The following is a 24,433-nucleotide window of genomic DNA, read 5'->3' as shown; positions in this document are numbered from 1 at the left end:
GTACCTGTAGCCTTAAAAGTAGTGGTGGTATCTGCATTTTATAGACGAAGAAGCTTAGACTCTGATAGGTTAAGTTGAAGAGGGTCAAAAGAGATTAGCTGATAGAACCAATGCTCAAACTTTGGTCTTTTTGTCCTTTAGTGTTCTCTGTTCTTTGTGCCTTTTCATGCAGATTATCCAAAGATTTTATCTTTGTTATCCAAAGATTTGTGTTAAAGATTTTGTTTCTCTTCTTCTATCACTGTCCGTGTTTTACAAAGTCAGAAAATATGGTCTGTGCTTTTAGTTCTGGAATTTAAAATGTGCAACTTTGTATTCAAGGTAATGCACTTACGCTTTATGTGAGATTTTAAAAGTGTTTTAACCATGTTAAATAAATTATATGTCCATCATAGTGGACAGGATGTTCAGACCCCAATTTAGCCGTTTTTGAGCTGAATAGATCATCTGAAGAACTACTGTTTGGTGGTTAATGATATTAAAGTATGTAATATAATACTAAAAATACTAAAGTGTGTAAGACAATTTGTCTCTGCACTTAATAGTTCCCAACAGCTGTATTTGAATCTGGTGACTCTACCTTCTTAGAGCCCGTTTTCTTGCTTCCATGTTACCTATCACTTCTTAATATATTATGTATACTTGCTGTCTTTACCTTCCCCTTCATATTATCGGCTACTACTAGTTGTTTATGCGACCAAATAGATAACCAAGGCTATTTGCTGAGTGAGAAATGTCTGAGAGCCAGTTTTGTATAAGGGTATGGACTTTAGGGTATGAATTTTTGTCATCTTTATTTTGGCTGCAAAGCAGGGATTTGAGAGGTTGCCAGATAGTCAACACCTGATGAGTGGTGAGCTTTTCCTGCTTTGTTATTCTGTGCTTGTTATCTAAGTAGTAGAGTAAGGTAAAAAATGGAGAGTTATAAAAGATTGTTTAGAATTTAACAGATTTTTTTAAATTAGCGAGATTGTAAAAAAAAGTATTACTGTCCATTCTTGACTCCTAGCCACTCTTTTCCCTCACTCTCACCCTGACAACTAGCCATCTTCCCTGGTGAGCTATAAATTCTTAATCTATCTTCTGGGTTTGTTGTTGTTGTTGTTGATCTTTTTTTTTTTTTTTTTTTTTTAGTTGGGGGTCTCACTTTGTTGCCCAGGCTGGAGTGCAGTGGCACAATCGTGGCTTATCACAGCCTCCAACTCCTTGGCTCAAGTGATCTTCCTGCCTCAGCCTCCTGTCTATTTATTCTTTGTAGGGGAGATGTCTCACTTTGTTGCCTATGCTGGTCTGGAATTCTTAACCTCAGCGATCCTCCCACCCTGACCTTCCGAAGTGTTGGGATTACAGGTGTGAGCTGCCATGCTCAGCTCATTCTCCATTTTAACCTTTCTTTTAATTTGACATTTTGCTTTCACACATGTTCTCCCCATTGAAAAAAAAGCCTACCTGTCATACCTGCATTGGGAATGGGCCAGCCATTGTCACTGACAACTTTCACAATGATGTGATACATCTGTCTTTACTGGTATTTAAATAATAAAATTATTCTTTTGTATGTGAAGGTTATGCTACAGGTTTTTCTTTTTCTTCTTTTTCTTTTTTCCCCCCTTTGAAGACAGAATTTCACTCTGTTGTCAATGCGGGAGTACAGTAGCACAATCACAGCTCACTGTAACCTCGAACTTATAGCCTCAAGTGATCATCCTGCCTCCACCTCCCAAAGAGCTGGGATTATGATTATGACCCACCACGCCCAGCCCCTACTGTTTTCTTTGAGTTATTCTTACATTGACTATGAATTTGTACTTCATCTCTCAGGGACAGAGGTGTGAAAAGACTGGCCAGGGTTAGATGCTTTGCCGGTAGTCTTGTAGCAAAGCTTTTAGATTCAGATATCCTTTAAAGGTACATTTAGCTGGATATTCACCCTGTTCAATTTCTTGTTGACAGCTTTGTTGTATACTTTCTTCCTGGGTACATTTAACTGTATGAGACTGATAGTTCCTTTTCTGGCTGTTTTTGATTATTTCTTTCTATATGGATATATTCTAGAGTTGGTTAAGTCTTTCTGTTTTTCTTCCTTTTCTTTTACAGCTTCATCATTTCTGATTGGTACCATCTACCTATAGCCTACTTCTAAATCTGTTTCCCTGCTCCCTTTTAAATTTATTTTCTGTTCTATAGAAAGTCCATCTCTTACATATTTCACATTTCCATGATTAAAAGATGTCATTAACTAAGTTTTCATCATTGGTTTTTAGAACAGTTTTTTGAGAGGAGTGGGTAGAGAAATGACGTTTGTATCATCCTGATTTCAGAAACATTAAAATGTGCACATAAGAATTAAGAAGATACAGTATACAAATATGACCCAGTTTAAATTCCTTCTAGTCTTTTATTATCTTCTTTTGTCCCTTAGTTGCAAAACTTTCTGCCTCTTCTCTGCATCTTGTTATATAAAGTTTTTGTCCAAATTCATCTTCTCTTTCCTTGATTTCGTCTCTTCAACATTACTGCTGCTTTGCCTTTAGCCTTTTCTCCTACTTTAATCCTCTGTAAAACAAATTTCTGCCGATTAAAATTGTCCTCTAAGAACAATCCTTTGGCTTCTCAATTTTAATTTGATGTATGTGGTCCTTAACTCATAGATGCTGAATTCAGCAAACTTGAGAGTCCTTTTGTGAAGCAGATGCTGTGCTAAGCTGACATTTGCTTTCAGACCTTGAGAAGCTCAATCTCCTTGCTTTTTATTCTTTTGGACTTATGACTTTGGTTTCAAAGAACATTAGTAGTTAACTACATCCTATCCATAATCTGTATTTTTAATCGACTATATTCCCATTCTAATCCTCCATTCCAACAAGGCCAAATATTTTTTGCAGATCCATTTCTCGCCTCCAGTCTCATTTGTGTAACCTAACTTTTATCTTCTAAACCTAAGACTGCAGATTCTCAACCTTTGGACAGATTGTGGCTTTTAAGATGTACCTTCTTGTCCTTATACGGTGTTTCAAATTTTTAAAAAATCAGTTGCTTTTATAAATTAGAATTGACAAAGTTCAAATTTCAGTTTCTTTTGAAGAATTGAAAGATCCAGAAATATCATGTCCTGATTTCTGCATGGCAGCAATCAGCTAGACCTGCCTGGGTACTGTGCCCCCTTTAGATAGAGCAGGGGCTCTTTTTTAAAAAACAAAACAAAACAACAGTTCACCTCAGTCAGTTCCCACTCAGCTCATCTCATTTGTTTCTAGTACCTTCCTGGTTCCTGTAGACAGTTAATTTTGTAATTCCTGCTCTAAGCCTTTTTTTTTCTTCAGTCTATGTTGGGAAACTATGCTTCTAACCTCTCAACTGTTTCTTATTTTAGGAATGTATAGCCATTTTGAGGCATATTCCTAGTTGCTGATAATAGGCATTGGAATAGGAAGTGTTTGATTAGGTTTCTTCCTCTGTAGTTTCCCATTGCTTACATGTGTGCATGTGGTCCTCCCCGTAGAGTTCCAATCTCTGGTTCCTATGTATATTATAAGTTAGCTACTTGTTCCTGTCCCTAGATAGTGGTTTTTGTTGAAGACAACAACTGCATCCCTTCTTTCTAATCAAAGAACCAAGTGTTTTTCTTCATTACCTGCTATGTTCTACATACTCTATTAACTTTACATAGAGAGCTGTATATAGAGGTGTTAAGTGTATTTCTTTGGGATCAGTGTGAACATTGATGAAGAGCAACATGGACGTTTTTTGCCATTAAAAGAAGGTCCCATTGATTTAGATCATTTGATATGGCAAACCATACTGATTAAAAGAGGTTGCTTTGTTTGCTGCACTATATTTTTTGAGGGCAGATGTAACATGCTTTTATTTTGGTTTGCTTGTAGTAACCATTAGATATGTACCAGACTCTTGTTAGAAGATTGAAATGATAGACAAATCATTCTTCTCTTCATTATCATCTTTTATACTTTATTTTTAAAGTTGATATCTCACTCTGTCACCCAGGCTGGAGTGCAGTGGCATGCTTACGGCCACCACAGCCTCGACCTGCTGGGCTCAGGTGATCCTTCCGCCTCAGCCTGCCAAATAGCCGGAACCACAGGCACACACCATCAGGCCCAGCTAATTTTTTAATTTATTGTAGAGATGAGGTCTCACCATATCGCCCAGGCTGGTCTCAAACCCATGGGCTCAGGCAGTTCTCTCGCCTCTGCCTCCCAAAGTGCTGGAATTACAGACATGAGCCGCTGTACCTGAGTACTGAGTATAGGGTTGGGCACTAATATTCATAGGCACCAAACAGTTGAATAGAGCAGAAGTAATCTTTTTTCTTGCTCTTCCACTTAAGACAGACCAAATATACATTAAGGTGCTGCCATTAAAAATCTAGATATAGGCATGAACGCTTTTTGAAAATTTATTTGAAAGATATGGGATACAATTCAGGATTAGGTATACAAGTAGTCATTGTACAGGTAAAGTTTGGGCCTCCCTTTTGTCTCCACTTTGCCTGGTTTGAGATCAAGTACCCTTATTGATGTTATGTAACCCCCTCGGCAGTTTCTGGCTGCTGCCAATCCCTTTCTTATAGTATTATGGTAAATGTTCAGGGTCTGCTCATGAGTGAGAACATGTGATACTCAATGGCATGAGCACTTTTTATTAGTCTACCACACCACATTTGCCCCTGAGAGTGTCTATCCCCTACTCACATATTTATCCTGAGAGGCATCCCTGGGTGTAGTTAAGATTCAGCTTAACAGAATCTCACATAGTTTTAAATCTGTGTTACATTTTATCCACATGAAACATCTTAGGAACTCTTTGCTATAAGAATTCTACGTTGTAGTATGAGGGTAAATGAAGGAGTAAAGTGGAATTAGGATAGCTGTCATTATGTCTTTATCCTAAAAATTTTTTTCTTCTTCATAAGTATTTGTTAGACTTTTTAAATGTCAACTTCATCCTTATGTGCCTTTCTACTTGGGGTATGTGCAGGAGGGGTAGAGGGAGAGGGAGAGACAATGTGAACAAAGATGAAAACCTGGAAACTTCAGACACTAGTAAAATTGCAGGTAATACAATTCTGAGATGCCTCCTTTCACTCAACCAAAAAAAGCTATTACTTTGGTAATTTTATAGTTCTCTTAAATTTTTTTTTGTTGCCATCAAGAGGGCTCTTTTATGAGGAATCTATGAACTACTGAAACATTTCTTAGGACTTTTTGATGAATTTGATCATAATGTTAAAATGTGTATTTTTAAAGGCATATCTCTAATAAGAAGGCTGATTTTATATTTGCCTTTTCTTCTTTACTTTGATCACCACCCTAACTACTCTTTTCTTCAGACCACCCTACTTTTCAAACTTGATTCTTACTGTCACACCTCTCTATGATCTCATTTAAAATCAGCTGTCTCAACTCTTTGAGGACATTTGTGCATAGGAGAACATGGTGAAACATAGGGAAATGACAGTCTTACTAATACAGCAGGACCTACTTCTGACCAAAAAGAGAAAAAAAAAAAAAAAAACGTAGGAGGCTCAGATAATTATAAAATGATTTTTTACAAATATAATCTTGTCTCAGCAGAGTGAAAGGCCACTTTTTGTTGGAGCGTGTCCTACAAATGTGGTATTACCAATACAGTTTATAGCACCATACAGTTTATAGAACATAGGTGACTGTGATGGAGGGCAACAGACTATGAACTAAGTCCCAAGTAAAAATTTTTTGAGAAACAGCAACAGTCCTAGGTGTGGAGAAGATAAATCTTGTGATTCTTTGCATTTAGAACCTATGCTTTCTTATTTACAATGGTTAAAGCAGCACATTTTTTTAAAAGTAGTTAAAAAACTTAGAAGAATGTTGCAGGTAAGGTGGTATATATGTTAATGAGAAGAGTAATTTTGCTCTGCTGAAGATAGAGTCCTGAAAGTTTGGCACTGTTTCATCATTATGTGACTTTCTTCTTGATGGCAGCCAGCTCTTTCTGAAGTTCACTGAACTTGGGGGGTGGTTTTCAAGTTTGTAACCCCAATACTTCAGTATTATTTTATAAATATTCTCTGGACTCTGCCAAGAGACTGACATCCAGTATCCTCTTTCCACTTGCTCTTGTGCTTGCTGATTTGTCATTCCAGGATATGGACAGACCCCTAAACTGAAGGTCTCCCAGAGGAGGATGCCAAAGCTCCATGCGTCACTCTCAGAACGATATCTCCCATAATTAAGAGCTTCTGGTGCTGTCCATTTAATGGGAATCTGCTTTAAGTCAGAAGATGAATATACACCACCATCCTCTTGACGAGACATTCCAAAGTCACTGATTTTCAGAACGTTATTTTCACCTCCAGGCAGTTTCTTGCAGCAAAGTCCCTGTGTATACAGTTTTTACTCGAGATACACCATCCAGAAGCAACATCTAATGAAAATGTCACTGAGTTTTAGTTCATCCTTCTTTCTCAGAAAGGAGAGGAAAATTGCCTCCTGGAACCAGTTCCTTAATGATGTAGATAGATAGACTGTCTTTGTGTGCGAACTCCTTTATAAATTTGACAATATTGGAATGATTATATTGCTTGAGGATTTTGGCTTCTTGTAAAAATTTTAATTTCAGTTCCTGGGAAAGATCTTCTTTACGTGTTTTAACAGCAACAGCGATTTTATTCTTTTAATGTGCCCTTAAAGACATCAAAATTTCCCTTGCTGGATAAATCTCTAATGTGACATCTTAATGATTGAGAACCAAATTCGTATTCTAGTTATGGCCATACTGTGATACCATGATGCTCTTAATTGGAACATTGACTTTTTTTGCAATTTAAAAAATTAAGATGAATAAACATGACGTAAAACTCACCATTTTGAATTGTACAATTCAGTGGTTTTTAGCATATTCACTATGTTGTAAAGTATCACCACTGTCTGATTCCAGAACATTTCTATCATCCCAGAAAGAAAGCCCATGCCTATTAGCACTCTTAATTCTCCCCTTCTCCTAGCCCCTGGAAACCACTAATGAACTTTCTGGATTTGCCTATTTTGGGACATTTCATATAAACGGAACCATGCAATATGTCCTTTTGTGTCTGGCTTCTTTTACTTAGTGTCATGTTTTCAGGTTCATCCATGTTGTAACATTATCAGTACTCCATTCCTTTTTATGGCCAAATGATATTCCATTGTATGAATGTGTACTACATTTTATTTATCCATTCATCATTTGATGGACAGGAACAATGGCTTTTAAGTATTAAATTGTAAGGTCAAGGCTAGTGTATTCATAGTTATAATTGATAATGTCAAGATTATACATGGTGTGAACAGAATGCTGTGTAGAAATGATATGTAAATTATTTGTCAGCAATTCATGTAAGTGTGATTATTTTCTAAGGCCCCTTCTAGCTCTGGTTTTATGAAATATGTGAATGTAGTATTTTCATCAATAAAGTTTAATGCGTTAAGCATTAGTTTAAAAACTGAATGAGAATAATATTAGGCAGATATGAAATTATTTGCCACATGTTGTAATGATCATGTTTTGAATTTATTTCAATATGCAGTATTTGAAAAATGTCAATACGTAAAGGAAAGAAAATGAGTATAATTGAGTCAATATATTTTTAAAGCAATTTTTATAATTTAGCAGACATTGCATCTTAATATAAGTCATTATTAAAATCATGTCCTGGTGAAAAATGTGATGTCATTTTTCTTTTTTGTTCATCATGTAAAACAGTTTTCTTTCTTATTTTGCTACATGTTCTGTTTATTTTTGATAAGCTATTGCTTACTCCAGTGAAATGTTTTACTTGTTGCTATTTGATTCTTTTTCTCTCTCTCCCTCATTCCTCTATCACACACGAAATGTTCAGTTTTTTGTTTTACATCATCATATTGTGTTTATCTTTGTTTCTAAGAGTGAACAATAAGAAACACACAAAGATTTAATCCTTTTCTGGGTACATAATTCAAGCTTTGTTATTGATGTAACTTATTAACTCTTCTTTTATAAACTTTCCTTTCTTCCCTCCCTCCCCCTTCCTTCCTTTTTCCTCCTTATTCCTCCCTTCCTTTCCCCCTTTTTTCCTTTCCCTTCCCCCCTTTCCTTCCCTTCCTTCCTATCTATCAATATAATCACTTTGTTTCTTTCAGGTGAGATTGGAATGAAATTGTTCAGCTGTGACCAGAAATGTATTTTCCTGAGTAGATTGCTGAGAATTATGATGAAGAGAGCCATTTGCATCTCCTTAAGTTATTCAGTTATCTGCTTTATTGCTCCATGTGGAAAACTTAAAATTGTTGAGTTGTGCATTACTGTATTTTAACTTGTTGCTTAGTTTCTACATGTTTATTTTCAGTAATGGCTGAAAGTGTTAACTGTTTCATATTTTTAGCACAATGTGCTGCATACGTTTCCCAACAAGCAAATAAGGTTACATGTGTACAGAATTTTACTTTAGGTTAACTAAATATTGCCTGGGTTTAGTTGTTTTTTTTTTTTTTTTTCATTCTGAAATGCTTCCTTTTTATTGTTTGAAACTGAAAATAAACAATTGTTGAACCGTTTTGAATTTACCTCATTTAAAAACTCAGTTTTAATTTATTATTTGGTTTGTTTTTAATATTAGTCACTAAAATCAAAGTGAGAGCATTGTCTTATGCAATGCTTAGGAATCATTTAATATAGTATATGTACAACATTAAAACCTGTTTTAAAAAGAAAAAGATACCAGCACTCACTTGTCCCTTGTTATTTTTTCTTGTAATCATGTTAGACAAATCTTGGGGGGGAATCAAAAGTTAATTGTGTTTTAATTCTACAGCTACAGGAGCTTTGTATTGCTGAACTTTCGTCTGGAAAAGTTTCACAGTGACATTTTTAAAAGACAATTTTTTTAATCTACTGAATTCTACCAGTGTAACCTTTTTTCTAAATAAACAATAGTTTTCTCAAATGTTTGTATATCATTGTGTATATTATTGCTTATTCAAAATAACTTAGTGAAGATAATTCATTAAGGTTTCTAGTCTTCTCAATTCTTAGTCCACGAGCTACATGATTTTCAAATGACTTATCCAATAATATGAAAAAAAATTCCTTTTTTTCCCTTTGTACCTGTAATAAACAATCAGCTGATATAATGCCTAGATTTATCCTTTTCGTCTTAAGTTCCTTGGAAGCAATGACACCTATGCAAATGAAATTTTTCAGAGAATGACAAAAAGGATTAAGTTTTTAAAAGATTTGAGAAGTGCTGAGCATATTTAGGATTGGCAAAGTGTTATATATCTTAATGTCTCTTTAGATAATTTTAATAAGCAAAAATTGGTGAGCAGAATATTTATGGAAAAGTGATCTATTCAGTCACTCTTGAGTGCCCATAATGTGCCTGACACAAAAAGAGATATTTTGTCAGAGTGATTTTTTTGGCTTTGAGAAAATAACTATGGTTCACTCAAAATCATTTGTCTGAAAAATATCAGGAAGAACTTCCGGCTCTTACACTGCATTCATGCTTCTTTTAAATTAATTTTATTTTATATTCAAGGGGTACATGCGAAGATTTGTTACATAGGTATAGTGTGTAGTGGAGAGGTTTGGGCTTCTGATGCGGTCTGCGTGCCACCTCCCCCCCCCCCCCCCGCCCCATGATGAGTACGGTGCCCGATGGGTGGTTTTGCAGCTCTTATTCTTCTTCCCTTCCTACCTACTGTAGTAGTCCCCAGTGTCTGTTGTTCCCATCCTTTACATCTACATTTTAAAGATTACATGATTATGATTTTGAACTAGAAAATTACTACTAATTAGTTAGCATCAATATCTCTTCTCTCTGTTCCTCCACATTATTGAACACAGGTAATTTTTGGTTGTGGCTTTGCTAGAAATGCTTTGATGATGGAAAATAATAACCTTGGATTTAACTGTATAAAAATAAGTTATGTTGGAAATAGGAGATCTGTATTTGTATTGTGATAGCTATTTTTGAGCATCTGCTTTGTTTTAGGCACAAAGAAGTATAAAACACAACTCCTGTCCCAAGGGTACTTCCAATATAGCTTGCAAAATAAAGGCCAATGAGAGCTATAGGTGATCAGCAAACTCTCTAAAGGGCCAGCTAAGTATTTGAGGCTTTGTGGGCCATATGGTTCCTATTGCAAACTAATCTCTATCATTATAGTGTGAAAGCAGTTATGAATAATATATAAATTAATAAGCTTGACTGAGTTCAGGAAAACTTTATTTACAAAAGCAGGTAGAAGCCCAGCTTTGACCTGCAGGCTGTAGTTTGCCAACCCCTTCTATATAGAGTACCGAATCCTGTAGGAGATTCACTCAAAAAATATTTGAGTGCCTCTTATGTATCAGAGGTAAAGCCAGCCCATGAGCAAAACAAACCCCTGCCCTCTTGGAGCTTCTGTTATAGTCAGGGAGACAGAGAAAAATATGTTAATTGGAGGAGGGTGTTCGGAGGAAAAATAAACCTGGATAAGGAGGCTGGGTAAGGCAGGACTTACTGCCTTACATATACATATATGGCTTTACATATACAGTGACATGAAATGCAGATGAGCAAAACAGGACATTTTAAGGCAATTATCACAGTATTAATGTTTTATTATCAAGTAATGTGAGCAGAAGATATCCCTGGTCCCCAACCATTTTACATGACATGAAAATAATGTAATATGCAGGATCTCTCACTGAATTCTAGTGGGTGACATCTAGGCTTGCCGATTTCTGGAAAAGAGTTCTTGACTTAGGCTCTTCAATACAAGTTTGTAAAATATGTACTTGTCTGGATCTATAGCTTTCAGTCGATTCTCGAGAAGATAGACCTCAGGTGACAAGTTTGTTTTTCTGGGTCTTGTTCCAAAGAAGTGTAGAACCTATAAATAAGCTAGTGAGAAGGTGGAAGACAGTTGTCTACCTGGGTTTAAATAGTAGGAGCTAAAGTTAGGACAGCTTTCCTTGCCTTGGCTAATGATTAACAAGTCATGTGCAATTTGTTGGAAATTAACTGGTCCATAATGTAAGGCCATTTTCTATTTCTGGGTAGCATTTTAGCAAAGTATGGGTAGAAATCGTAGTAGCATTTTTAAAAAACAGTTATGTAATTGTTTTACTTCTACCCTACCATGTTCTAAAAAAGGATTTATGAACAAACATACAATACTTTAAATGAGAAAATTTGGTTTCTGGGTGAAATTAATAACCTAAATAATGTTATTACCCAATAGTGTCATGTGCAATTGAATCTGCTCTGCGAAACTGGCAGGCCACAAAGAGAAGGTAATGTGGTCAGTTACAGGAATTATGGTGTCCATCAACTAAAGAGCTACTTGTAGTGGAGAAGACTGTTTCCTGGCACTGAGGCCTGAAAGAAATTTCTCCTTTACATTCTCAAAGAAGCCATGTCTTATAAAATAAAGAGATGTATCTTATAATTGTCCTGAGTGTTAGCCAATTACAGTAAGGGTATTTCTACAATGGTAAACGTGGTGCAGGCATGTAGGTGCCTGATTTGTTTCAGTCCAGGAAAATATTTTTGAGTATTTGAGACAGGGTTTTTAAACTGGGGTTTATGATAGTCTTTTTTTTTTTTTTCATTAATCAGTATTTTTTATTATGGTTTTGTGGGGTACAGTTAAAGGTTAGGTGTACAATGACGTTTCATTCAGGCACCCTGTAGATAAGAAGTGTTTTCCCATCCCCCGACAGATTATGATAGTCTTTTTATAAGTATGTTTGTAAAGATGAGAAAACATGAAACCATTATTTGGTTCCTATGATACAAGTAATATGAATAACATCTCAGTGTAAAAGCTGTGCCTGACCCTTTGTTTCATTTTTATGGACACTGATCTCTGAGGCTGCCTCTTTGGTCTAATGAAACTTATACTACTGTAACCACTTAATAATCTTTCTCATCACTTATCAAAAGCATGGTTTAAATGTTTAATTTTTAAAATTAAAGTAACATTTCTAGAGTCACTGTCAGGGTCAAAAGAGATTTTATTGGGTTTAGAGTTGAGAATAAAAACTGCTTAAACGATGCTTATTCATGCTAATTGGATGCAGGTTTTATTATATTTATAGACACAAGTAGACATGATCGTAACAAGAGAAAGCATATTGGGGGAAAAAAGGGATATTGGAAGTAGTGACTAAAGGAAGTGTGGCAACCTGAGAAGATAACATCTTAATATAAGAATAAATACTGTTCTTTCATTCTTAGGTACTGGTTTAAGCTGTAATGGCCATTTCTACATGGATCAGGCTTTAAAAATTTAATTATTTTGATGTGTTGCTAACTGGATATGGCTAGTAGAGGAAGGAGAAGGAAAGCAGAAGATTCTGATTAAGCATAGGGGACATAAACTTGAGAAATACATAATTGCAAATCAGAAATAACTTTCATTTCAGGGATTGGAGCTAGAAAATGACCTGGTACTTTAGCTTAGTCTGACCTCTGGTTTTTGTCAAATGACAGCTAGATGTACTTGGACTTGAGTATCACATTGAAAAAGAGCTGCTGTTACCTCTCTTCCCACAAAATTTTCTTACATTTTAACCAGAATGATAAAACCCTTCATGATCCTAATTTTCATGCAGTATGTAACAGTACTTACATATGTCATTATTGTCAAAGAACATTTATGAATTGTAATTGAATATGCCACTGCTAGGTGCTATTATACAGACATCTTTTGTGCTTTCCAGAATAATTGACCCAAGACATCAATAATATAGACAAATCGTGCTTACAAGATATAAGCAGAAAACAAAATATAAAATGAATAAAGTGTCCATACCACATGCATCTGGGGACCAGGTACATCTTAAAAGGATGGTGAATATGCAGAATTACCTCAGGCTCAGTGATTTGGCAGGTTTGTTCACAATAGGTTGATCTAGGAAGGCTTTATGAAGGATTTGGGCTTTTATGAAGCCAGTTGATTTCTATTTAGACTTAGGATAGGTCTTTTGGGGTTTAGCTTAACTCTAAGTTGGCACTGGTAGAATGTTGAACTTGGAATTCAGACCAAGTCTGGTATTATGCAGAATCTTTGAAGCCAACCTGTTACACTAGCCCAAGATTAGATCAGATTTAAGAGACAAATGCACTCTAACTTTTTCCATGCTGCCTCAAGATTTTTCTTTTTTTGGTCTTTATTTTTCATATCAGATGGGTAATATGTCAACATCATAACAAGGTTTGAGGGAGGCACATCTTACACATGAGTCTGAACACTCAATCACACAGACTACGAAAGGATCTTTGTATTTTAAAAAATAACTAAGCCTGATGTCACCAGTCTTTTTATTGCTTTAATTGGTATTAATCACATTTTTCACATCTTTATAAGTAATTGAAAATTACCTCTATGTCAAAATGATTTTCCTTGTCCATTTCTATTCCTCTGAGTGGGGATGAAATTCACTGAAGCTAGTTAACTTCCTCACCTGATCTTCACAACGCCCTTCTGCTAATTAATTAAATGTAACAATACATGTAAAACACCTAAAACAGGACCTAATACATGGCAGGTACTCAATAACTGATAGAAATTGCTCTTAGTGGTAATATTTATACCATAGTTTGCAAACTTGGAATCATTAGAATTGAGAAACTTAGGAGGCCCCCACCTCAAATACATTGAATCACATTTTCTTGGTGTGGGGCCTAGAGTATCAGGTGATTCTAATATATGGATGATGTTTGGGAATTAGAGAGTTTAACCAGCATGCAATATCAGTGTCTCTGTTCTTGCCTTAATTTTGAACAGAATCCAGGTAAAGCCTCTTGTTTCTGGAGGAGATAAATATATTAGGTCCTAGAGGCAACCCATGCCTATAACTATATATTTTAAAATCAAGAGCCCCATCCTCTGTCCTAGGATCAGAGTTCATCAACTTTGCTACCCCATGCTGCTCTTGTTCACTGACCCCTGACTTTTCTAGCCTACCTGGAAAACCTCTTATTAGCAGGCATCTGCTACCAAGATAAGCAGTTGAAGTTTAAGCCTTTTTTTTTTTTAATACCACTTAAACCTTCTCCTTTAACATCTGCAGTGGTTCGCTTTCTATAATTGGAGTTGTGTTCAGGACTGAAATTTGTCCTCCATTTCTTGCTTTCCTTGAAAAATACACTGATAGTGGTAATTGTATATGTGTTTAATAATGCAATAAATTTCCCTCTAACCACTGTGCTAACTGCATCCCGAAAATTTGATATGTGGTATTTTCATTTCATTCGACTCAAAATTGTTTCCAACTTCTCTTGTTATTTTTTCTTTGACCTACGTGTGTTGCTTAATTTCCAAATATTTGGAGATTTTTCTGGATAGCCTTGTAATTGTTACCTAGTTTAGTTTTGTGTGGTCAAAGCACATACCTGGAATTATTTAAATCCTTTTAAATTTACTGAGACTTGCTTTATGGCCTAGTAACTGATCTACCATGGTGAATATTCCACATATGCTTGAAAAAAAAATGTGTATTCTGTTCTTGTGGGATGTAGTATTCTAGAAATGCCAGTTGGGTAAAGTTGGTTGACAGTATTTCACATCTTCTGTATCCTTGCTAATTTACTGTCTCCTTGGTCTGTCAGTTACTAAGAAAAGCATACTGAAATCTATAACTAAAGTTGTGGATTTATCTTATTTTTTTTTTGCTTCATGTGTTTTGAAATGTTTATTGGGTGCATACACATTGAAGATTATGTAGTCTTGGAGAACTGACTCCTTAATCAAAAGAAATGTTCCTCTTTATCTCTGGTAATATTCCTTATTCTGAAATCTACTTTGATATTGATGTAGCCTCTCTTTCTTTATTGTATTTGCATGGCATACTTTTTCTATATATTGAGCATGTGTTTCTTTTAATCCAATTTGACAGTCTCTGCCTTTTAGTTGGAGTGTTTAAACTATACACTTAATGTAATTATTGAAGTGGTTTTGTTTAAATCTGACATCTTGCTCTTTGTTTTCTGTTTGTCCCACCTTACCTTTTTTTCCCTTTTCCTGACTTTTTTTTTAGATGAATTTTCTCATTTATAAAATTTATAAAATGAGAAAACTGGTTGTGATTTGCTTGATTCCCTCCATTTTATACAGTTGTCCCAAGGATTAAATGTGATGATTTATACAAAGTGCTTAGAATGGTGCCTGGTACATATTTATATAGAGCTTGATAAAGGATAGTTTTTTAAAATTGATATTAAAGGATGGAATGCTCCTTGGGGTATCAACTCCTCAAAGGTTTTGAGTTCTAGACCATGGTTATGTACACACGTAGGTGAGGTGGGTAGTTGTCTACAAGTATAATATGAGTGAGCCATGAAAGGCCTTGGCTTCAAAATAGCTACTATCTAGCTGTGTTGGTGAATTCTCACAATGGAGCACTTTTCAGGGACTTCTGGAGATGTGCATATTTATTAAGGTAAGGTGTTATGGGAGGGAGCAATCAATAGTCTCACTAGCCCTGAAACATGAATGATTTCTGATTCCACCCCATCATGCTCTTATATTCTTAGGACAGCCCTGGGAGGTGGGGCTGGTATGCGTGTCTAGGCAAAAACACAGAGAAAAGGTCACAGCCTGTTTCTGGGAGGGAGCCACAGTGGACAGCTCAGATGGCTCCTTGAAGGTGAAAGAAGTAGGAAAGTTGCCAAACAGACCTAAACTCAATTGGCGGTTTTACCTTGGTCTGATTTATGAAGTTAAACTTCAGGTTTTATTTGTTGTGTTTCTTCTAGTTTCATTGTAGGAGGAATATGTTGCAGTTGATATTTAACTGTTTGACTCTTGAATAGTTTGCAATTTACTCACCTCTAAAACATGAGGTGGCCTGTTTGGAAATCTAAGCAGGAGTAGTTTGGAGCAGTTGTGTTTTTCCCTCCTCCTGCTTCATTGAGAATTTGTTTGGTCTCGCTGAACTCTTCCATACTGATGTAGAATATAGGCTCCACGAGTGCAGGGACTGTGTAATGCTAGCATCTAACATAGTACTTGCCATATTGTAGGTTTTCAATAAATATTTGTTGAAAGAATGGCCTGGCATTTCCTCCAAATGAACAGAAATATGTTGTGTCAGATCAGCATCATTATTACTTCCTTGACTCCCTTCCCTTGTGGTTCTTCAGTTCATCTCACTTGGACCATTAACCTCTAAACTGAGCCCCAAATTTAGTCTCTGGGCCCAATCCTGTCCCTGGGCTGGAGGATTATGAAACATACTAGATAAGTATTTCAGTAGCTCAACATTAGTCTTAGTGCTGGTGCTGCTTCAACCGTGAGTGCAGATGATTTTGTTAATAGGATTTTTCTCCTTTCCTTTATGGCCAACCATAACTGGATCTAAGTTCCATAAACAGAGCACTTGTTTTGTGTCTCAGTTTGTCTAGAGTTGGTGTTCATGTCTTATATGTAAGATCATAACTGGATCTCTAATACCAGCTGCTCAGTCAACTATTTTCTCCCCCAACACATATTCAAGACTAGGGGTTTCGATAGCCTTGAGGGGTTTGGGAGAGGTTAAAGACATCGGGAGAGGAATATTAGGAGAACAGAGGGTGCTGCATCTAAGCTTGGACTTCTGGGAAATTTTTTCGTGAATTGCTCTGCAACGGGAAGGGAAAGGAGACCCTTTTCCTCTTCTCTCTTATACTGCAGCCTATTGCTTTCAGGACCCAGAATACAGACTAATACTATTAATACTAGTCTCATGGTTGAGGTCATAGGCTTTGGAGAGCTGGTCTGAGCCCTTAACCACCCTTTGTTCTTATGGAAAAATGTATTCTGAGTTTCAAACAGTTGGTTTACAAAAAATTTGGAATAAAGCTTATTGATAAATTGGAGATGGCTGTTAAGCTAATCAGGCATGCTTTCCCTACCAGGAGCCTGAATAAATGCATTTTCAGGTTGGTCTCTATATCATAATGCCTGTCACTCCCTTTCTATAACTCTGGACAAATAGCAGAGATTTTTTTTCTTTTCAAGATTGGTATAGTTTTGACAGAAAATGAGTTGGCTAATGAAAATTCTCATGTTTTATTTTGGTAGTGTCATTATTTTGGGTAGGATGTTAGCTTAGAGCAACTTTTAAAAACATTGGAGCTTAAAATTTTTTCCAATACATTTTTTCTTCTTATAACATAAATAACACTCATTGAGACAATTCACCTGAAAAATCCTCCCAGGGTCTCTCTAACTTTTCAATTCTGTTGGCAGACATAAAATATAGATGTCTAATGTCCTAAGAATAGGAATATGTAAACTTTGAAGAAAGAACATTTTGGATAATAGAAGACATCAGCCAGAGGGACCTTTCGTGCAGTCCTCCCAATCATTTTACTCTCATGGTATTGAAAGATGAAGTCATTATGAATATTTCAAGGGCCACAACCCACTGCTCCCTGCAGGTTATGTCCAGGGAAATTCCAACCCTGCCTATTAACCCAAATAAAGTCTTGTCAAAGTAAAAAATAGTGGCCATGAGCGTGCGACTGCACTCCAGCCTGGGCAACAGAGTGAGACTTCGACCCCCGTCCCCCCAAAAAAACACAACAAAGTAAAAAATAGATGTACAACATGTGCTCTCTGCTTTAGTGAGGCATTAAAGTCACTAAGGTATGAAATACGAGGAGACCCCCCCCCAAAAAAATCCCTGGAATTATCTTTTGAAGGGCGGGCCCCTTGTAGACACATGCTAAAATTAAAATGGCAAAAATGTTTCCTTAAAATGTTTATTCATGTAGGTTAGTTAAATGTTAACATTACTAATAATATGTCCTCTTTTGAGAAAAGATGGGAGAACACTTTGTTCTAGAAGCGAAGGGGGGCCTGGACAAGGTGTAAATGAAATAAGATGGCAAGCATTCTTCTAGGTGCTGAAATGAAGTATAGAAACAACATTTATTCTTCCCTCCCCCTACTTAAAAAAAATCCAAAGCATTTAGAGGTCAGAGAGCTATTACCCTGTAAGCAAAACTTCTTCATTACCCTGTACTCCTGGTTCACTTTACATGCTAAATATGTTCTTGGAAAGCTCTTTCAGGTACCCATGCAACAAATCAAATAGTTTTCTCATTGATTCACACTTTCATTTCTGATCTTTTGTCAGCAGATTCTGAAACCAACCCACTCAGGTAGTTAATAAGAAGCACTTAAACACAGAAGGGGATCCATATTGTTTTATATAACTCTAGTGAGTTATTTCATGAAACAAGGAAGCTTTAGGAAAATGAATGCACATTCATTTTTTTTTTTATAATCAATATTTTTTATTATGATGTTGTGGGGTACAGTTAAGGGTTAGGTATACAAATATGTTTCATTCAGGCACCCTATTGATAAGAGGTGCTTCCCCATCCCCAGACAGATATTTGCTACCGTTAATCCCATCTCCCTCCCCCCCCCTCATAGTTTCCCACTACTGTCAGTCATTTTCTTATAGTTTTAGGTTGGATGTTCAAGGTCCATTATATGAGTGAGAATATGTGATACTCGGACCTTTGTTTTTGTGAGAGGTCACTCAGTATTATAGACTCTAGTTCCATCTTGTATCCTAAATTTGAATCTCATATTGGCTTTCCTGAAAGTGAAACAAGCTACACTATATTTTTTCCTTTAACTATTATGTTTATTATGATAATTACCCTGTATTCTAGAGACCAGGTTTTCTTGATTCATTTATTCATTTATTTATTTGCCTTGCAGCAATTACAGAACAATCATTCTACAAACATTGTTTGATCATGTACAATGTGAGAGACACTGCACTTGACCCTGGAGATCTGTAATCAAGTAAGGCAAGATCTCTGTCAAGGTACTCACAGTCTGGTAAAGAAAGGAGATAAATTAATAGTCAATTCCTATACAGTGTAAATAGCGTACAGGGTGCTATGGGTGTACAGAGGATAGATGGGAAATTTGAGGGAGAGGAGTTCAGGGTTTTATAATGTCTATGAAAGCACAAGTCTTAGGCAAAGTCAATTGTTAGCATATGTCAAAGGCTTACTTAACCAATTAGTGAAGGAACCAGCAAGTATACAAGAATGCTAGTTCAAAGAGCATTTGAAAAGCAGGGACTCATGTAGTCAGCTGGGAAAAAAAAAGCCAGAATGAGATTACTAAGTTCGATTCATTTTTGGCTGTTTTATTGTGCAATAAACTGAAATTTGGGGGGCTATCTCCTGAACCAAGCTTCCCCCCAAAACTAAACCGCATCTTAGTAGTTTTCTTGAAGTTAAACTCTATAAAAATAAAATGTGAATCATAATTAGTTGTGGATAGTCAAAGTTAGAAACCTCGAGAGAGGTGACTGACAAGCTTACTAGAAAGCCCACTGCCGGCCGGGTATGGTGGCTCAAGCCTGTAATCCCTATACTTTGGGAGGCCAAGGCGAGAGAATTGCCTGAGTCAAGGGGTTTACAACCAGCCTGGGCAACTTGGTGAGACCTTGCCTCTACAATAAATCAGAAAATTCGCCAGGCATGGTAGCACGTGCCTGTAGTTCTGGCTACTTGGAAGGCTGAGGCAGAAGGATTGCCTGAGCCCAGTAGGTGGATGCTGGGGTGGCCATGTGTGTCCACTGCATTCCAGCCTGGGCGATGGAGTGAGACTCCATGAGACTCCAATTCAAAAAAAAAAAAAAGTCCACTGCCATTGTCACTTCACCACTATGCAATCTATACATGTAACAAAATTACACTTGTATCCCTAAAATTTATGCAAATAAGAAATGAATAAATATACTTTCTTTTTTAAAAAAGAAAATATAATGTCATGATATTTAAGCAAGTCATACAATCATTTTCTCTTATTTTCAAGTTTTTTAAGAAATAGGTTTTCCTATATTGTCTTCTCTGTGATCTTGGACAATTTTTAAAGAGTGGTCATGGTCACAAAAAATAGCTGGTTTCATTGTTTTTTTGTGTTAAGATCATTAATTGAATTTATTGCTTAATAATTTTCTGTAATTCCTAGAGGTCGTTAGAGAAAATTAGATATAGACTTAACAGGGCTGATGCTGATATTGTTCACAGTTATTTACTTCTCACCTATCCTGTAAGAGGATTATATTTCCCTCTTCAGTGCCTGGTGACTTGATGTGCCTTTTTTGAGAAGACTACAGGTTCCTGCTTCATTGATTTTGGGCTCAACTGACATGCCTTGGCCAATAGAATGTTAGTAGATATGACATATGCCACATCCAAGTAGAGATTTAAGGTGATTATGTGGTTTGACTTTTCCTTTTGTTTTTGCACTCTGCCAAGAGAATAGTGTAGCCAAGATAAGTCCTATAATGATAAGACATCTATGTCTATGAAGTAAAGCTAAGAAGGACTGAGCACATTTGCAACTGAACTGCAGTCAACGCACAGCTTACTTACATGTAATATAAGCAATCAGTATAGGTCATAAAACACTGAGATTTCCCCTAAGGATAGGAATAAGACAAGAATGTCCACTCTCACTACTTCTAGTAAACATTGTACTGAAGTTCTGTCCAGGGAGGTAGACAAGATAATGAAATGAAAGGTATCCAGATTTTAAAGGAAGATGTAAAATGATGTCTGTTTGCAGATCACATGATTTTGTACATAGAAAATCCTAAGGAATTCACTAAAAGCTATTAGAACTAATAAATTCAGCAAGGTTAGAGGATACATAATTAATATACAAAAATCAATTGTATTTTTATATAGAACAAATTGAACATGAGCAAATTGAACATGAAATTAAGAAAACAATTCAATTAACAATATTGTCAAAAAGATTAAAGTACTTAGGAATACATTTTTTAAAATTTCAATACCTTTGGGGGATACAAATAATTTTGGGGCTGGGCTTTAAGAGTACCCACCAGGAATACATTTAACAAAGAAAGTACAGAACTTACATTCTTAAGACTACAAATCAGCAATCATAAAGAAGAATGGAACCATGTCCTTTACAGTAATATAGATGCAGCTGGAGACCATCATTCTAAGTGAACTATCACAGAAAGAAAAACTGAATATTGCATGATCTTACTCATAAGTGAACACTAAACATTGGGCATGTGGGCATAAAGACAGGGACAACAGACACAGGGCACTGCTAAAAGGGAGGGCTGGGGATAAGGGGCACAGCACCCATTGGGTACCATGTCCACTATTGGGGGGGAGGGGGCGGGGGGGAATAGGGCTTGCTAGAAGCCCAAACCTTAGCTTCATGCAATTTACTTAAGTAACAAATCTTCACATGTACCCTGCAACTCTAAAATATTTTTTAAAAAGGACTACAAAACATTATTGAAAGAAATTAAACACAGTCTAAGTAAATAGAAAGGCATCCGGTATTCGTAGATTGGAAGTCTTACTAGTATTAACATGACAATGCTTCCCTAATTAACCTATAAATTCAACCCAATTCAGAATCCCAGCTGGCTTCTTTGTAGAAATTGATAAGTTGATCCTAAGATTCATATGGAAGTTCAAGAGACCTACAAGAACCAAAATGCTGAAAAAGAAGAACAAAGTTGGAAGACTAAGGCATTTTTATTTCAAAACTGTCTGCAATGCAACAGTCATCAAGACAGTGTGATACTGGCATAAAGATAGACATATAGGTAAATGGAGTAGAATGGAGAATCTAGAAATAAACCCTTACATTTGTAGTTAATTGATTTGGAAACAGGCGCCAAAACAATGAGAAAAGAATAGTCACAAATGGTGCTGGGACAACTGGATATCCACATGCAGAGGAATGAAGTTGGACCTCTACCTTACACCATATAAAAAAATTAGCTTGAAATGGATCAAAGACCTAAATGTAATCGACAAAACTATAAAACTCTTAGAAGAAAACAGAGAAGTAAGTCTTTGTGACCTTCGATTTATCAATGGTTTCTTAAATATGTCACCATAAGCATTAACAAAAAAGGAAAAAAATAGATAATTGGAGTGACAAAAGTAAGAACTTTTATACTTTAAAGGGCACTATCAAAAAAATGAAAAGACAACCCATAGAATAGAAGAAAATATTGGCAAATCATGCATCTGATAAGGGATTTCTATCTGTACTATATAAAGAACCCCTATGAACCAATAATGAAAAGACATAGAACCCAATTTTTAAAATGGCCAACGAATCTGAATAGATATTTCTCTAAAGTAGATACAGAATTGTCCACTAAAAACATCAACATTATTAGCTATCAGGACATGGAAATCAGGAAATCAAATCACAATGAGATACTATTTCACACTCACTAGGATTGCTATAATAAAAAGACAGATAATAACAAATATTATCCAGGATATTGAGAGATGAAAACTGAATACTGTTGATGGGAATATAAGATGGTACAGCCATTATGGAAAATAATTTAGCTGTTCCTCAAGTAGTGAAATACAGTTACCATTTGACCCATCAATTCCACTCCTAGGTATATGTTCAAGAGAGATGGAAACATGCATCCACACAAAAACCTGTACACAAATGTTCATAGCAGTATTATTTATAATATTCAAGAAATGGAAACAACTTAGATTTTCATCAATTGGATGAATAAATAAAATGCAATATATAATTCATCTATATAAGAGAAGTACTAATACATGCTACAGCATGAATGATCCTTGAAAACATTATATATTATGTGATTTAATTTACCTAAAATATCTAGAATAGACAAACCTATAGAAATGGGAAGTTAAGTGTCTGCCTAGGTCTGGGGCGCTGGGGGGAAGAAGGGATGAGGAAGTTACAGGGTAATAACTAAAGATAGAGGGTTTCTTCTTGGGCTGATGGAAATGTTCTAAAATTAATTATGGTAAGGGTTGAAAAACTGAATATACTAAGAACCATTGAACTGTACAATGGTTTGGATGTGCAAACTGTGTGGTTTGTGAATTATATTTTAATAAAGCTGATAATAAAAAAGTCAGTTTTTGACAGTGCATATGAGTTTGATTATGCTTTTAGCTATTCTGAGGAATAAAGTGAGATGTTCGTATTAAGAATATAAAAAATACCTGGTTTTTATTTGGAAACTTTTCTCATATTGTGGATTTGATGAAAAGGAAGCACTTATAATAATGTTGGTATAATTTTAAAGTATAGAAGCTTCTGGTAATTGTGGAGGAATGAAGTGGTCACACAAAACCTTTCACAGATACAATTATAAAACTTGATTTGTAAAAATGTGTAAAAAGGCACTGGAATGAACACAAAAACAGAAAGAAAGAAAAAAACTGCAACAGCAAGGGTAAGAGTTATGGGCTTGTAGTTATCTGGTCTGAAGACACTTCATGACCCCTATGGCTATGGCTGAGAGAAACAGCAGTGGAAAAACAGATTTATTGTCTCAAGGTACCTGTTAGGGATAGAAGATCAGCTGGAAATTTAAAGGAGAAATTCTGGCAACAAGAGAATCATAGAATGAATGAGACTCAACTTCTGAATATAAGTTCTGCCTAAGTCAAGCATGTGCAAGAATAGATTCATAAGGCCTGACACAAAACACTTAAGGACCAGAAAGAAATCTACACTTACAATATGGAGCTACATGGTGCAAGTTCTGTGCATTTGCTTTTCCTGGTCTGCTGCTTGGTTTAACTTTTTTAAAAAGTTTAAAAAATAATGTATTGAGGTGAAATTCACATAATATAAACTTAACCATTTTACAGTTGACAAATCACATTGTATCTTCACAATCTTGTAAAGCCACCACCTCTGTCTAGTTCCAAAATATTTCCATTACTCCAAAGTAAAACTCCATACCCATTAAGCAATTCCTCCTCACTATCCCCTACTTCCTAACCCCTGGCAACTGCCAATCTGTATTCTGTCTCTATGGATTTATCTTTTCCAGATATTGCGTATAAAGGGCTTCATACAATATGTGACTTTTGGAATAATAGTTCATTGTATGTATATGTCACAATTCATTCATTCACTGATGAACATTTGGGACATTTTACATTTTGACTATTGTGAATATTGCTGCTGCAGACATGTACGTGCATGTTCTTATTGGAATACTTGTTTTTTAATTTTTATTTTTTATAATCAATTTTTTATTATGATACTGTGGGATACAGTTAAGGGTTAGGTATACAAATATGCTTTGTTCAGGCACCCTTGTTGATAAGAGGTGTCTCTCTGTCCCCAGACAGATATTTATTACCATTACTTCCATCTCCCTTCCCTTCCCCACCATAGTTTCCCACCACTGTCAGTCATTTTCTTATGGTAATACATTGGACGATCAAGGTCCACTATATGAGTGAGAACATGTGATACTCAACTCTTTGTTTCTGTCAGAGGTCACTCGGTATTAAAGACTCTAGTTCCAGCCGGGCTCGGTGGCTCAGCCTGTAATCCTGCGCCTTTGGGAGGCTGAGGTGAGTGGATTGCCTGAGCCCATGGGTTCG

General features: G+C 36.0%; 1 protein-coding gene and 1 pseudogene across 2 annotated transcripts in view; one reads left to right on the top strand and one right to left on the bottom strand.

Moving 5' to 3' along the window:
- THOC2 (THO complex 2) overlaps positions 1-8,970 on the top strand; it is a 131,622-nt gene extending 122,652 nt beyond the window's left edge. For both annotated transcript variants that reach the window (XM_008063157.2, XM_021714909.1), the window contains exon 39: positions 8,160-8,970. The gene's annotated coding sequence lies outside the window, so the exon portion shown is untranslated. The remainder of the gene's footprint in view (positions 1-8,159) is intronic.
- On the bottom strand, positions 5,959-6,762 carry LOC103265514 (annotated as a pseudogene).
- Positions 8,971-24,433: the final 15,463 nt, after the last annotated feature.

The sequence above is a fragment of the Carlito syrichta genome, unplaced genomic scaffold (genome assembly GCF_000164805.1).
Source record: "Carlito syrichta isolate Samal-C Ts95f unplaced genomic scaffold, Tarsius_syrichta-2.0.1 Scaffold98143, whole genome shotgun sequence".
NCBI classification, from domain to species: Eukaryota; Metazoa; Chordata; class Mammalia; order Primates; family Tarsiidae; genus Carlito; species Carlito syrichta.
Note: the sequence above shows the minus strand (reverse complement) of the source record. Positions and strands in the feature narration are given on the sequence as shown.